The following is a 16743-nucleotide window of genomic DNA, read 5'->3' as shown; positions in this document are numbered from 1 at the left end:
TACAGACACCACAGTACCCAGACACCGGGGTAGCACAGACACGGTAGCACACAGACACTGCAGCACACAGACACCACAGCACACAGACACTGTGGCATGCACAGACACTGCAGTACACACAAACCCCTGCAGTACAATAGACACTGCAGTAACACAGACACCACAGTACACAGACACCGCAGTACATAGACACCACAGTACACAGACACCGCAGTACACAGACACCACAGTATTACCAGACACTGCAGTACACACAGACACGCAGTACACAAACCTCGCAGTACACAGACACCGCAGTACACAGACACCACAGCACCCAGACACCGGTACACAGACACCCAGTACCCAGACACCGTGAGTACACAGACACCGTGAGGTACCCAGACACCGTGAGTACCCAGACACTGCAGCACACAGACACCGCAGTACAGACACCGCAGCACACAGACACCACAGTACACAGACACTGCAGCACACAGACACCGCAGCACACAGACACCGCAGTACACAGACACTGCAGTACACAGACACCGCAGTACACAGACACCGCAGTACACACAGACACACAGTACACAGACACTGCAGCACACAGACACCGCAGTACACAGACACTGCAGTACACAGACACCGCAGTACACAAACACCGCAGTACACAGACACCACAGTACACAGACACCGCAGGCACACAGACACTGCAGCCACAGACACTGCAGTACACAGACACTGCAGCACACAGACACCGCAGTACAGGTGACACACGTAGCACACAGACACCGTAGTAATACAGACACCTCGCAGTACACAGACACGCAGTACACAGACACCACAGTACACAGACACTGCAGTACACAGACACCGCAGTACACAGACACTGCAGTACACAGAGACACTGCAGTACACAAACACCGCAGTACAGACACCTACATAGTACACAGACACCGCAGTACACAGGACACTGCAGTACACAGATACTGCAGTACACAGACACCGCAGCACACAGACACCGCAGTACACAGACACCACAGCACACAGACACTGCAGTACACAGACACCGCAGCACACAGACCCCTGCAGTACACAGACACCACACAGTACCCAGACACAGCACACAGACACCGCAGCACACAGACCCCTGCAGTACACAGACACCGCAGTACACAGACACCACAGTACCAGACACTGCAGCACACAGACACTGCAGTACACAGACACCGCAGTACACAGACACCGCAGTACACAGACACCGCAGTACACAGCACACCACAGCACAGACACCAGTACACAGACACTGCAGGCCACAGACACCGCAGTGCAGACACTGCAGTGCACAGACACCACAGTACACAGACACTGCAGTACACAGACACCTCCTGCACACAGACACCGCAGTACACAGACACCGCAGTACACAGACACCACAGTACACAGACACCGCAGTACACAGACACCGCAGTACACAGACACCGCAGTACAGGCCGTAAACGGCGAATAAACAGTTTTGTGGGTTTCTGTATTTTCTAGCTTTATTGTGGCCAATCATTACCAATAATGCTCAATTGGATTTTATGTCTCCACGGTTCTGTTATCCTCCATCAATTACCTGCACACAAACAGCAATAGTTACCTAGATTTGTTTTTTGTCTGATCATTTCACGGGTCATGGTGGCTGAATTAGAGAGACCTGTTGGATGATTGCGAGTTTTTTATTTTAAAATAATTTATGTTATGACGTCACGATACTGGTACTAACCGAACTAGAAGTGGTGTCATGACTGGGGAGAGAGGGGGGGGGGGAGGGTTATGTAGACACTTTGACTACTCAAGCACCGGTGTTTACTTAGCTTCTATTTCTTAACAGGTTGTCAATTAGAAGAAGATAGAATGTTATCAATATTACATGGAAATAACCTTCAACAGCCACTCTGTAAGTTCAGCATGACTTAGTGCAAGGGTTCTTAAATAACCGACAGGCCTCTTGGACCCACTTTCACTTACAAGTCTCCTCCTTTATTGAAAGAGCATGGCAGCCGGAAGACCGAAAATATACAATTACAGAATTGGGGAATGGGTCTCTTGATTTACAAATAATATAAAAGTAACATAAGTGATACAAATATGATATATAATAACTAGGTGGGGAGAAGCTCAAACTACAGGGCATTTCAACATAGTGACAGTGCAAAAAGTAAGATTGACTGGGAGTGAATACACAGGTTGATTACAAGTTATTGATAATTTTTACAATGGTTGGGACTGGGCTGTTCTTATAGCAATCAGTTCGTGCTCGTATGAGCTGGATGCGGTTGTGGTGTCGAACAGCAGTTCTCGGACGAGGGATCTCGGGTGGTAGTAGGAGCCGGTGTCGAGGATGGTGCAGAAGCTTCTCACCAAATTTGCAGATGAGGTCGTAGTGATGGTCAGTGAGAGCCAAGAGGGTCAGTGTGTTGAGCTCTTCTTTATATGTGTAGTAGGAAGGGGAGAGAATAATCTTACATGCCCTCTATTGCACTTTTTCTAGGTGTTTACGTTGTGTGGCATTTAGGAAGGAAGATCAGCTAGGGGAGGCATAAGTGAGCTTGGGTAGCATGAATGTTGAGTAAACACTGAGGAGCTCGGGCGCAGGAGCTCCAAGGGACTTGAGTTGGCAGAGGAGGTGGAGACGGAAACTGGAGGATTTGGCAACTTCACTGACGTGGTGTGTGTGTGTGTGTGTGTGTAGTCTACATGTGTCAGTAAACATTTGTAGAGAGAGACATGTGTCACACTGATCACTGAGGAATAAAAGTTTTTCTGTCACACACTGTCACAGCCACGTCACCTCCCCTTGTTAGGTAAATATCATACATGTTTATGTTTCATTCTTTTACATATATATTTCTCTCTCTCTCTCTCTCTCTCTCTCTCTCTCTCTCTCTCTCTCTCTCTCTCTCTCTCTCTCTCTCTCTCTTCGTTCCATAGGAATACCAGGCATGATAGATGGATAAGATAGTTTATTTCCCTATAACACGAAATGAAATACAGATTATAGCTTAAAGAACAGTTACCAGACAGAAGCGAAGCGGCAAGAATAAGCAGATATATTATAGGCTTCATTGGCACTATTGTTACCCATCTTTTTATTGTATTTTTTCTATAATTAAGTATCGCAGAATGACAGAGGAAACGGTGGTGTGGTAGTAAAGACTGCTTGACCCATTTACCTCTACAGGTTAGCCTATATGTCTTTTGTGCAGTCGCCTGCACTTACACTTGGTACAATGGCTGGCGTATTTTGTGATATATAGCAATTCCGCGTAATGCGTATCTAGAATCTTTAGTTTGACTACAATTGCGAGGTTCCTTTGGTCCATTCCTGGAGTTTTAGAGTGATGCAAACAAACACAGCGGTAACACATCTCATAAAGTGTGCCTGCCACTCTCCATGCCAACCTACAGTCCAACCAAGAGTAGATATTAGTACAAGTAAGCCTGTGTCCTCTACTTCTACAGTCCGGTCCACCTTATAGTATCTACATATATAGGCCAGCCTGCAGTCTATAATTGTACAGGCCAGCCTGCAGTCTATAATTGTACAGGCCAGCCTGCAGTCTATAATTGTACAGGCCAGCCTGCAGTCTATAATTGTACAGGCTAGCCTGCAGTATATATATGTACAGCACAGGCCAGCATCAGTCTCAACATATAAAGACCACCCTGCAGTCTATACTTGTATAGGTTAGCCTACAGTCTCTATATTTACAGGATGGTCTAAAAAATCTACTTTTACTGCACACACCAGCATATACAGTACTGTAAACAGTCTATTCATATTCAGTTCAGGCCTACAAACAATCTACGTTTGTACAGGCCAGTCTACAGTCTTCACTTACACAGGCCAGCCAACAGTGTTTACATGTACAGGCCAGCTTACAGGCTCCACTTGTAGAGGACGGTCTACACCGTGTACTTGTAACGGCTGAACTGTGAGGCGAGTAATCCATAATACCATTTGTCAAGCCCCGGGTCGATACACTTGTGGGGGTATAGAAGGTAGGTGTGGGTGTGGGTGGGGGAGGAAGCGTGAGGAGGGGGAGGAACAGGATGTGGAGGAGGAGGAGAATGGAATGGAGGAAGAGAAGGAGGAGGTGGAGGGGATGAGAGATAGGATGAACAAGTGGAAAAGAAAGAATAAAAGGGGGAGGTATAGAAAATGAAGGAAGGGAGGATGAAGGAGAGAACAGGAATTGAATTTACCACAAAATAAATGTGGGATGATTAAAAAAAAAAAGAAATATCACAACAGCCAGAGAGAGAGAACACAAGGACTAGGATTGAATTACTTGCTGACCCTTATACATGACCTACTTCTTGTCGTGGTGGTTGTTCAGTGAGGGCTGAATGTGTTATCTTGTTTGGTGAGCTAAATTTATAAAGTTGAGTGTGCATGTGCAGAAGTGTATGTGTGTGTGTGTGCGTGTGTGTGTGTGTGTGTGTCAGATTTATAAATGAAATTTTTCGAGAAGAAATTTGTGTTTAGCCTAACAAGTACAGCGATACCCTGGTATAGATATGCTGATGACATTCTATGCATTTGGCCTTGTGATTTAGATGTAAAGGAATTTTTAGGTAAACTGAATGAACAGGCGCCATCTATCATATTTACTTCAGAGTTTGAAGAGGATGGGTAGCTACCATTTTTGGATATAATGATTTACAAGACAGATAATGGTTTAAGTGCAATATTTTCAGAAATAATTACTATGATAACAATGTACATGATAAAATACTTCCCAGAAATATTCTTGGCCTTCCATAACACAAAGCCCTTGAACACATTGTACCTTTGTTAAAATTGTTAGATGTAAAAACAGTTTTTTCCTATGAGAACACGGTGAAAAAACTGTTGATAAAGAATAGTCCCTGCACTGATAACGGTGTCATATATACAACTCCCTGTAAAAAATGTAACACTCTTTATGTTGAGCAAACAGGCAAAGACTTGACATCAAGGATTAGTCAACATAAATATTCTGTGAGGACCTGTCAAATATCTAATGCTTTATTTATCCACATAGGTGAAAACTGCCACGCCATCGATTGGACAAAAAGCATCCTCAGTCATTAAATGTAATCATTGTGTAAGTAGGAATTTTTTTAATCATAATTAATTCAGTTACCAGAAGGTAAAAATATGAATATAAGTTAGGTAACATTTGATAGTATTTTAATTCAAATTATTCATTTTGACTTATAGTATGTAAGAAAATTAAAGAACTCGCCTGAAGGTTGTGACCTGATGATTTAGGTAGCATGACCTAGTTCCCTGACCCTCTACTCCCTTCTCTCATTTTGGATCCCGTGTGTGTCAGTGCGCCTCCTGTGTGTGGCAGACAACATGTAGCTCTTGATGACCTTGTGTTTAGGTGTAATTTGCGTGTGACCACGGACTGCTACCAACCACGCTACAAGGACACTAAAAGCAATCCTAGACTTTGTTATATTTCACACAAAGCATGTTCATCGAGCTGATGGCGCCGTCGAGGGTTCGATTCCTGGCTGGTGAGGTTGTTGATTATCTATATATATAAAACAAAGAAGTATGTGTGTGTGTGTGTAATAATAATAATAATAATAATAATAATTAACGGTTTATTGAAAGAGCTTGACAGCCAGAATGGGTTTCGAATTACAAATAATATACAAGTAACAAAAGTGATACAAATAAGATATATAATAACTAGATGGGGAAAAGCTCAAACTACAGTTCATTTCAACATAGTGACAGTGCAAGGAGTAGTGTTTACTGGGAGTGAATACACTGGTTTATTACAAGTTATTGATAATTTTTACAATGGTTGGGACTGGGCTCTTCTTATAGCGATCAGTTCGTGTACGTATGGGCTGGATGCGGTTGTAGTGTCGAACAGCAATTCTCGGGCTAGGGATCTCAGGTGGTAGTAGGAGCCGGTGTCGAGGATGGTGTAGAAGCTTCTTACCAAATTTGCAGATGAGGTCGTGGTGATGGTCAGTGAGAGTCGAAAGGGTCAGTGTGTTGGCGCTTCTTGATATGTGGAGTAGGAAGGGAGAGAATAATCTTGCATGCCCTCTTTTGCACTTTTTCTAGGTGTTTACGTTGTGTGGCATTTAGGGAGGAAGACCAGGTGGGGGAGGCATAGGTGAGCTTGGGAAGTATGAATGTTGTGTAAACACTGAGGAGCTCGGTGCAGGAACTCCGAGGGACTTGAGTCGGCGGAGGAGGTGGAGACGGAAACTGGAGGATTTGACAACTTCACTGACGTGTGGTTTCCAATTTAGTTTGTTGTCTGTGGGTGACGCCGAGGAGCTTCGTGGAATCTACAACCTGGAGTGTGTTCGGACCTAGAGTAATGGAAGGAGGTGGGACAATGTCGGAGGAGAGGTTGATGTGCATAACCATGGTCTTGGTATGGTTGATGGTGACATGGTTGTTGGTGGCCCAGTTTTGGAGACTGTTCAATAAATCCTGAAGGGCGGTATAGTCGGGAGCAGAATTGTTGACGCTGATCCCAATGGTGGAGTCCGACATATTTCCAGCGAGCAGGGGTTTCTCTTAGGGCATCATTGATGAGCATAAGGAAGCAGAGTGGTCCCATCTTGGTGCCTTGGAGGACGCCACAGGTGAGTGACTGAAAGGTGGAGACAGCCCCTCGGAAGCGTACAGCTTGGCGTCGGTCACTGAGGAAGTCTGTAAGCCATGGTATAAGACTTCTCCGAAGCCCGAGGTCAATAGCTTTGTTGATGATTATATTGTGGTCGACTAGGTCGAATGCTTTAGTGAAATCAATGAAAGCGACAGCTACAGACGTTTTTCGTTTCTCGAGATGGCGGTATATGTAATCGAGAAAGCTGACAAGACAGTGAGTGGTGGAGGAAGTTTTCATGTTGCCAAATTGCTGAGGGTCTACGACTCCTTCAATAACAGCATCAGCCCAGTCGAACACAAAACTTTCACAGATTAGGCTGGGTATTGGGGTGATTGCAATAGGTCGTAGCTGATTTAAGGATTGTGGGCTGGTTGACTTGGGCACTGGTGATACATAAGAGGTCTTCCAGTCAGCTGAGCATCTGGCTTGACTGAGAGAAGCATTGATGATGGAGCAGAGGGGTTTAGCAAGCTCCGGGGAGAACTCCTTGAAGAGTTTCATTGGTAATTCAATGGGGGTGGTAGAGCGTTTTAATTTTAGTTTGTCCAGGCGTTTTGCTACTTCAAATTCTTCTACTAAGTCAGTGGGAAGGGGGGCTGGTACGTAAGCAGGGAGAGTGGTTGTGTCAAGCCGGGGGAGCGTCTGGCATATAGTAGCGAAATGGTTATTTGTTTGCTCAGCTGCGTCAACATTAGTGAGATGGCTAAGGAAGGGGAGGGGGTGTGTCTTATTGTTTAGTCCACAGAGTTCTTTAAGCTTACCATACCACTGACTGATGTTGGTCTGCTTCAGGTGTTGTAATATGGTTGGGTAGTGGGACTTCTTTGCAGTGCGTATTTCGCGGATGACTCGGTTGCGAAGGGACCCGTAGCGGATGTGGTCATTGAGATGAAAGGCTCCGTCTCTCTGTTGCATAAGTCTTTTGATCCGAGGTGTGATCCAGGGCAAGTCAGCTGGGTGAGATCTGACGGACTTCTCAGGGAAGAAGTGGTGGTGAGCTTCTGTGGAGGTGTTGGTATAATTTATCCATTTGGTTTCCACGTCATCCACGCTAAGTACTTCAGTCCAGGGATGGTAAACTATCCACTGCCCGAAGAGGCGCACTGCAGAGTCAGTAATCGGCCTGTAGGTCTTGATGTAGGGTCTCTGTACTTGAGTGGGAGTGGCAGCTGGGGACCAGAGCACTGATAAGTGTGTGCTACACCCGATAGCAGGCATTGGTTGAGGTGGTTGGTACTGGTCCGCTAAGTCAGTTAAGATAAGGTCAAGGGTATTTTGACTGTGTGTGGGGAAGGTCACAACTTGTGATAGTGATAGCTGGTCCTGGATATCAGTGGTGTTAATTTCATTAAAATCCCCATATAATACTAACTTGGCACATGGGTACCTAACTCTGAGGTGGTCTGAGGTGGTAATGAGATGATTGATAAGGGTGTCTCTGGTGGGTGAGCGAGGCGGATGGTATGCCACACAGATTATGATGGAAGCAGTGTGGCGTGGGTGGGATGGTGGCACAACACGTATCCATAATGCTTCCACATCTGCTGGGACTTGAACATCCAGGCGTGACGGGCATAGGTCATCTTGACAGAAGAGGGCAACGCCCCCTCCGCGTCTATGTGAACGAAGGTGATGAAAGAGTTGATATCCCTCAATATGACACGTTTCAGGCACAATTTGCCAAGCCTCACATATGGCAACGACGCTCGCGGTGGCTGACCTGACTGTAGTTGCCAGCTCGTCGAACTTGTTAGCTAGGGAAGTGACGTTGGATAGCAGTATAGAAGGGAGATCATACCATATCCGTGGAACTTCAGTGTAGTGGTACGGTCTGTCAGAGGTGGGTTTCTCCGGTTTCATAGTGGAGGTTACGGTTCTAATGAGCTTATGTGTATGACGGCCTTGTCTACGGCTACGCGCGTGGAATATGTTCAGTGACTTGAGTCTCACGATAACACTGCCATCAGGATAACCGTTCCCACGCGTTAGATGGTACAGAGTGCGTCGGGAGTAAGTGATTGGTGGCCATCTGTTGATATCTGTTGTGGGCGGACGGAAGTGTTTGTTACTGACGGCACTTTGAGGGCCACTGACACTGGTAGACATCTGTTAATATTTGTCAGTCGTAAAGACCGTGGGTCTTTGTCCCTGGTGCTTGGGGTCGCCGACACAGTTTTCACGATATATGTAAACACCGCGGTGGTCCTTGTCACTGGCACTTTAAAGGTGACGGATAAAGTGCCCACTCTCTGACTTTTCCTTGGGGTGCACTATCGGAGCACTGTATGATAATCACTTATTACACTGATGACTTGAATGTTTTGCTGAGAAAGTCCCGGTCAGGTTAGATCGGGTCCAGTCACACTGCTGTGCTTTTGTGCTTTTCCTTAAGTGCACTATAGGAACACTGCTCGGTAATCAATCGTTCACTAATCACTAGAATGTTTTGCTGAATAGATCCCGGTGTAGTAACGTCTTTAGTTATGAGGTGAAAGAAGATTATTAGGGGTTGAAGGAAAAGTGGTGAAACTGAAATACAGTACGAGTAGAAAGAATCTGGGCTCAACCAGATCGCTTCATCTTCTTATTGGTGTTTTATATTTGTTCTGCTCCCTTGGGTCGTCAGACTTTTGTATTAATATTGGTTTATTTATATAATACTGCTTATTATTATTATTTTTATTATTGTTGGAGTTAGTGAGCCCGCCCAGGTCCTTGTGTAACTGGGAGGGTAGTCACATTTTTATTTTATTTTTATTATTTTTTTTTTTTGTGGTGTTAGTTAAGTGTTAGTTGTGTTGGTCCAAAGGTACACTGTATGGAGAGGCCTGCCAGGTTCTTAGTGGAGCTGATAGGTCACTCTCATCTTTATTCCTCTAGTAATGTTTTATGTAGAAATGTGTATATTGAGGCAGGAGTGGTTCAATTACTTCTTCCTGGCTGATATAACTGAGAGGTGTAGTAAGGCTGGTAGGGCGTTGGGATATAGCAGGGGGAGTGGCAGGGCCAAACAAACTCGGCCTGGCCTGTGTGTGTGTGTGTGTGCCCGCACGAGAATCTCAGAAACTACTTTACCGATCTGTAGTGATGATGGATGGTGTTATATGTAGTGATGATGGATAGTATTATATGTAGTGATGATGGATAATGATGTTATATGTAGTGATGATAGATGTTCTTATATATAGTGATGATGGGTGGTGTTATATGTAGTGATGATGGATGGTGTTATATGTAGTGACGATGGATGGTGTTATATGCAGTGATGATGAATGATGTTATATGTAGTGATAATGGATGATGTTATATGTAGTGATGATGGATGTTGTTACACGTAGTGATGATGGGTGGTGTTATATGTAGTGATGATGGGTGGTGTTATATGTAGTGATGATTAGACAATAAAATAATAACAGTTTAATGCTAAAAAATATACTTTGCTGTACCGTTGTAGTGAAAAACATGGTGGAACTTACATACACCGTCAATGAACGATTGATGGAAGAAGAAGTTTTGGGGACTGAACATTGAGACAATGTGGAGCCTCCCGGAGGGAAACAATGGAGCACCCTAGCTTTCGTCTTTATTCAAGACATCTTCAGAGGCAACTGAATGACATGGACAGGGAGAGGTTTAAGTACACAAGGTGACCTAACTAAACATGAGGTCAGGTCATAAACATGATATCCACTAATCCGCACACCAACACCACCACACACGCAAATGAGCTTATGACAAAGGGCGACGTGACTAGTCAAGTTAAGTCACGTAAAAAATATGGGACCCACTAATAATCTATCCTACATCTAACTCCAAGGCTTTAAAAGCATTTTTAACCTTGGGCCACTGACAAATAAATTTGTGTACCATATTATCGGTTTTGTACTGACCATCACTAAGGTTTATAGAACATAAGAACATAAGAACGGAGTACACTGCAGCGGGCCTATTGGCCCATACTGGGAAGTCCCATTTACACCCAACCCCTATTGCTCATATAAACATCCAACCTATGTTTGAAGCTATTCAGCGTATTCCAGTTAATGGTGATATTTGGTAACTTGTTCCATTCATCCACTACTCTGTTTCCAAACCAGTGTTTACCTATTTCACGCCTAAATCTAAATTTGTGTAATTTAAAACCATTGTTACGAGTTCGCTCCTGGTTAGATAGTTTGAGTACCTTTGTAATTTCCCCTTTGCTTAGCCCTGACTTCCATTTATACACCTCTATCAGGTCGCCCCTCGCTCTACGTCTCTCGAGGGAGTGCAAATTAAGATGCTTTAACCTGTCTCTGTACTCAAGGTTCCAAATGCCCAGGATTAGTCTTGTCATTCTTCTCTGGATTTTTTCCAAGGATTCTATATCCATTCTGTAATATGGTGACCAGAACTGAACTGCGTAATCCAGGTGTGGTCTCACAAGCACAAGATATAATTTTAAGATTACCTAGCTAGTCTTGTAACTAACACTCCTTTGAATGAACCCAAGTACTTTATTAGCCTTGTTACGAGCAAAAACACATTGTTTACTTGGGTTAAGATTCCTACTTATCATTACTCCTAAATCTCTCTCGCAGTCGGATTTAACAATGGCATCGCTGTTCATCTGGTAACTGGTTTCCCTGTTTACATCTCCTTTACTGAATACTATACATTTGTCCACATTGATTTTTATCTGCCATTTTTCAGACAATCAGAAAAATATGTTTGGATCTTCCTGTAGTTTTGCGGAGTCCTCGTCAGATTTAATTACACGTCCTATTTTAGTGTCATCTGCAAATTTACTTATGTTGCTGCCTATGCCAATATCTATGTCGTTTATGTATATAATAAATAATAATGGTCCAAGTACTGAGCCTTGGGGAATTCCACTAGTGACGTTGCTCCAATGGGATTTAGTTCCGTTAATGCTCACTCGCTATCTCCTGTCCTGTAACCACGCCCTAATCCATTTTAGAATATTACCTTTAATGCCATGTGCTTCTACCTTTCTTATTAGTCTTAAGTGGGGGACTCTGTCGAAGGCTTTGCTAAAGTCGAGATATACCACATCATAATTGTGCCTCACATCCACCTATTCGAAAACTGATGAAAAGAATGTTAATAGATTAGTTAGACATGAACCCCCGCTTGTGAAGCTATGCTTGGAATCATTGATCTATTTGTGCTTCTCCAGGTGGTTTCGAATAGAGTTTGAAATGATTGCTTCCAATAATTTGCCTACAAATGATGTTGACTAATTGGACAGTAGTTAGAGGATGGTGATCTATCCCCCTTTTTGAAAATCGGTATTACATTCGCTATCCTCCAGGATTCTGGTACTACACCCGTTTTTAAGGACATGTTAAACAACTTTGCTAAGGGCATACTAAGCTCTTCCTTACATTCCTTAATACTCTGGCAAATATCTCATTGGGACCTAGTGACTTATTAGGCTCTAGTTTGTCTATTTGCTTACTAATATCGTTACTAGTCACTACTATCTCGCTTAATTTATTTTTCCCTCTCTCAGTATAGAGTCGGTCTCGGGTATCATGTTTAAATTTTCGGTGGTGAAAACTGTTGAAAAATATTTGTTCAAATTTTTGCTTATTACTCCGTCGTTATCTGTTAACTCGCCGGTATCTGACTGTAATGGTCCAATCTTTTCTCGTGTTATAGTTTGATACATTTGATAGACTCCCCTGGGGTTTGACTTCGCCTCCCTTGCTACCATCAGTTCATTATTCCTCTTTGCTTTTCTTATCTCGGTCTTAGTCCTTCCGGCCAATACCTTATAATAATCTTGGAGGTAAACTTCACCACGATTTTTTCTCCGATCTATAACCTTCCTTTGTCCAATAAATTGTTTTAAATAATTATTTATCCATTTAGGGTCATTGTTGTTTGATCTGAGTTTTCTGTATGGTATGTTCTGCCTTTGTGCATTAAGTAACTCATTATTTAAATTGTTGTGGCAGTAGTCAACCTCAGATCTCGTGATTAGGTCATCCTCAACTGCCAGGTCTCCAGGTAAGGAGAGGTCGCCCTCTGTAGGTACATTGTGCCTTTTTGAAATCTGGGACTTTAGTGGAATTTTCCTTGCTGCTGCCCTGAAATTCTAATTTAAATTTTATTTCTTTGTGATTGCTGTCGGCAAGTTCGTTCCCTACCTCGACATTACTAATGAGGTTTTCTCTGTTTGACAGAACTAAATCTGGTATATTTTTACCCCTGTGAGTTCGCTTATATGTTGGCTTAGGAAACAGTCGTGGAGTGTTTCAAGATAATCCTCTGCTTCTGAGTTACCCATAAGGTATATATATATATATATATATATATATATATATATATATATATATATATATATATATATATATATATATATATATATATATATATATATATATATATATATATATATACAAACCATACCTCACGAGTCGGGAATCGAACACTGGTCCTTTGCTTGTGAACAAGGATTGATACCAATGCGCCAGAAGGACAACAAAAAGCAATTCTAGGCCTTGTGTGAAATAATACAAAGCCTAGGTTTACTTTTATCACGTCACCTATTTCTACTTTTACTACTTACTCCACCCACCTGTTGTCTGGACGGAAACAGTTCCCCGCTATATTGTACATATCTCGCACAATTTTATTATTGTTGCATATTTACTTCTAAGTCAAAAGATTCTCTCTCTAAGTTTACCTTTAAGCTCAGCCTTATCTGAATATTTTAATTAATCACCCCCAAACATTTTCATTCTATGGAAGGAAATTTTAAAATCATTTCGTTGTTAAAGCTTATAAAATTGTCGACATGTTTATATATAACTACAGGTCTTGTGTTTCCTTTTATGGTAAAATTTCGTTTAGATAGTTTTGGAAAGTGTGTTTTTACCTTAGGTTCTATTCCCAAAAATCTCTGTAGTTCCAAGTTTTTTAAAGTAGTTTCTAAAGTTAGCTGCTACTTTCATCAAAAAGGAAGGCAGAAGTTAGTAGATCTTAAGGTTCTAACTTACCTAATTGAAGTAATTAAGTTGTTGATTAACGAGGAGTGGGCTGTCCTTCACCGTGTACAATAATAGAGTGAAGAGAACGAAGCTTTGGTGTGGAACCACAGTATGTTTGTTATTAACTATTTTGTCCGGGGAAATTAGGAAAAAAATAACTAATTCATAATGAAATAATCCTTAGTATAAATAGTAAGATTACGTTTATCAACAACATACCAAACATCCTGACCGATCCCAGGCGAGCTTTTGTCGCCATCTTGAGAAAATGGCGGCCGTTGGCAGTTGGTGATGGTTTACTCATTAACCATTGATTTTTGAGAGATAACATTAAGAAACAAAATAAAAGAGCATAAAATTCTGCATATTTGATTTATTCGTCTTTTGTGTTCGATCAATATTTTCCGAAAAAAAAACTTCACTACCTCACTATTTTTACATCCGGTACCGTTTTCCACACCACCCATGAGGTACAATACGTGGCGCATCTTTTTTAATGTGGTTTCCTTTGTAGGCCTATTCCACGATTAGTGCTTAAATTACACTTTCATTCTCTTTGCAACTTGTTCAGTACTAGTTGTTACACATGAAATTTGTGAGTCAAATTCAGTGCCGTTGTGATAATTAAGGTCAGTATCAAATGTGCATTCATTATCAAGTATCATTTACATTTTAATCTTCCACAGCAAACTGTAATGAGTTTCATCATTATCCTTGTCACCACTGTCAGTATCAACAATAGAGGGATCATTATTTTTGTCATGTTCATCAAAATCATCGTCTTAGAAAGTAATGTTGTAGGACATACTGTTGGTACATGCTGTTCCTTGAAAGTAACTGCATATATTCGAGCATCTTATGCCAGCTTTTTTGCAGCTGCATCGTCCATCACAACTCTTTTTGCATGTGCAGAATATTAGATTCAGAAGTGACTCTGGAGCTGCTGCCTGAAGGGTTGGAATAGTGAGCAAACCATAATGATGAATTTTCCATCCCCAAGAGTCAGGTGGTAATAACTTACCTCGCCAGAACTGAATTTGATGGTAAACACACAGAAAGTGTATGCGTGCAGCTGCTGTTGTAGGCGGCAGTCTTGCAAGTTTAACTGCACTATTGCTGAGACCAATTGCTTTGTCAAAGTTTTTGGTGCGATACTGATTTAAAGATTGATTTTGATTTTGCCGCTTACAGCGGCTAGTTTATTGTGCACCCTACACTCATTCTGTGAGCGGTAGCGCAAAAGGATTTCAGAGTGGAGTTTACAACGGGTCATAATAATTAACCCCCGTGGTCAGGATATTATGGCACATTATTTGTTTGGTTCTATACATAAAGGGTAATGAAAGTTACTAGTGTGCCCTGAAGAATGCAGTGATGGCTAGGGAAACACTGAGTAACACTGAGTCCGTTTATTATGGATGAGAGAAATACAAGTGGTGACTCGCGTGTGCCATGCACGGCTCACACAGTCAGACTGGGGCTGCCTTGCCATATGGCAGCCTCGGGGCAATGTTGCCACATAATACGTGCAGTGCTGCCACGTGATTATATATATAAATGCTACTCAGCACAGTAGCTTATGTACAGGGTTGCTACTTGGCAGAGTAGCTTATGTACAGGGTTGCTACTCGGCACAGTAGCTTAGATACATAACCTACAGATAACTTATTCACAAATGCGTGAGTACAGGCGTGTGAGGCAGTACGTCTGGCCGCACACTTTGTTATTCATATTTGCGTGAGAAGTATTCAAGCACGTTGTGTAGTTGGTTTTATACATGAGAACTGATATAGTTACTAACTGCAAAAAAGTGGATATATTGTTAATATGTCGGCTATCTTGCCATTAGAGATGAAGTGTTGTGCCATTTCACACACAGTGTGCTTGGACCTATCCCTAAAAGGTTCTATCTTCACACAGTCAAGGACGTAGTGTTGGAGTGTGTGGCCATATGTTTGGCCACACACTTTGCATTTAGTTTTGTTTACATCTGCCTGAGGGACATACTGCCAGAGGTACTTATATCCTAACCTTAATCTAGCGGTTACAACATCTTGTATTTTAGTGATCTTGTTACTGGCTCCATATACATGTTTCACTTGATACATCTCATCATGGTAAACTATGGATCGACTAGTGCCTGTTTGCACTTGTCTACTTGCGTCAGATTCACCAATAAGTTCTTTCCTAATTACAGTTTTAAGGGTTCTTTTTGACAGACCCAAATTGTATTCAACAGTGTCTTTGTTAGATGCGAGTTTGGCGAGGGCATCAACTCTGCCATGTCTTATGAGGCCTATGTGAGAGGAGGTCCACAACAGTTTGACCTTGACACCCCGGTCAACAAGATACGCATATTTGTGTCTGGCTTCTGAGACAAGTGCGTGACAACTTGAGTTGAGGGTGTCAAGGGCAGGTAGTGAGGATAGAGAGTCAGTGATGATGAGACTGTCAGTGACAGTGGTTTCAATGAATTTAATAGCTGTGAGTAAGGCAACTAATTCAGTTTGTAGAGTGGATGGCCAGTTCTTAATTCTCACTCCTTTCTCAATTATATTACCGTCAGGTTGAATTTAAAGAGGTTTCACTCTTAGGTGCCCCATATAGTGGAAGAAGGAAAAGTTCTCCTACTCTAGCAATCTCATCTGGGGAAGCATTCCTGTCATTAAAACGTGCGGGAGAGTTTTTTTTAGTTTAACAAATTTATTGGCAAAGCTTGTAGTACAGTTTGCCTATTCTGAGTAATTCAGTCAGGTCTTGACACTGAGGGTGGTATCACTTCTCACTGCCACGCAGGACAGAGGTTCATACACAAAGAAATACATCATATGGATTAACAGCTATGAATGTATAGATGTCAGATTCATATGGGTAATGTCACTGTTCACTGCCATGCAGAACAGAGGTTCGTACACAAAGAGATGCATCATATTCATTGACAGTACATATACATATATGTACACACACACACACACATACACATATACATACATATAAACATATACATATACATATACATGTACATATATATACACATATGCACACATACACACATACATTCACATATTCACACATACATACAT

Source organism: Homarus americanus, unplaced genomic scaffold, assembly GCF_018991925.1.
Source record: "Homarus americanus isolate GMGI-L3 unplaced genomic scaffold, GMGI_Hamer_2.0 scaffold4896, whole genome shotgun sequence".
Lineage (NCBI taxonomy): Eukaryota > Metazoa > Arthropoda > Malacostraca > Decapoda > Nephropidae > Homarus > Homarus americanus.
This window is presented reverse-complemented; position numbering follows the sequence as displayed.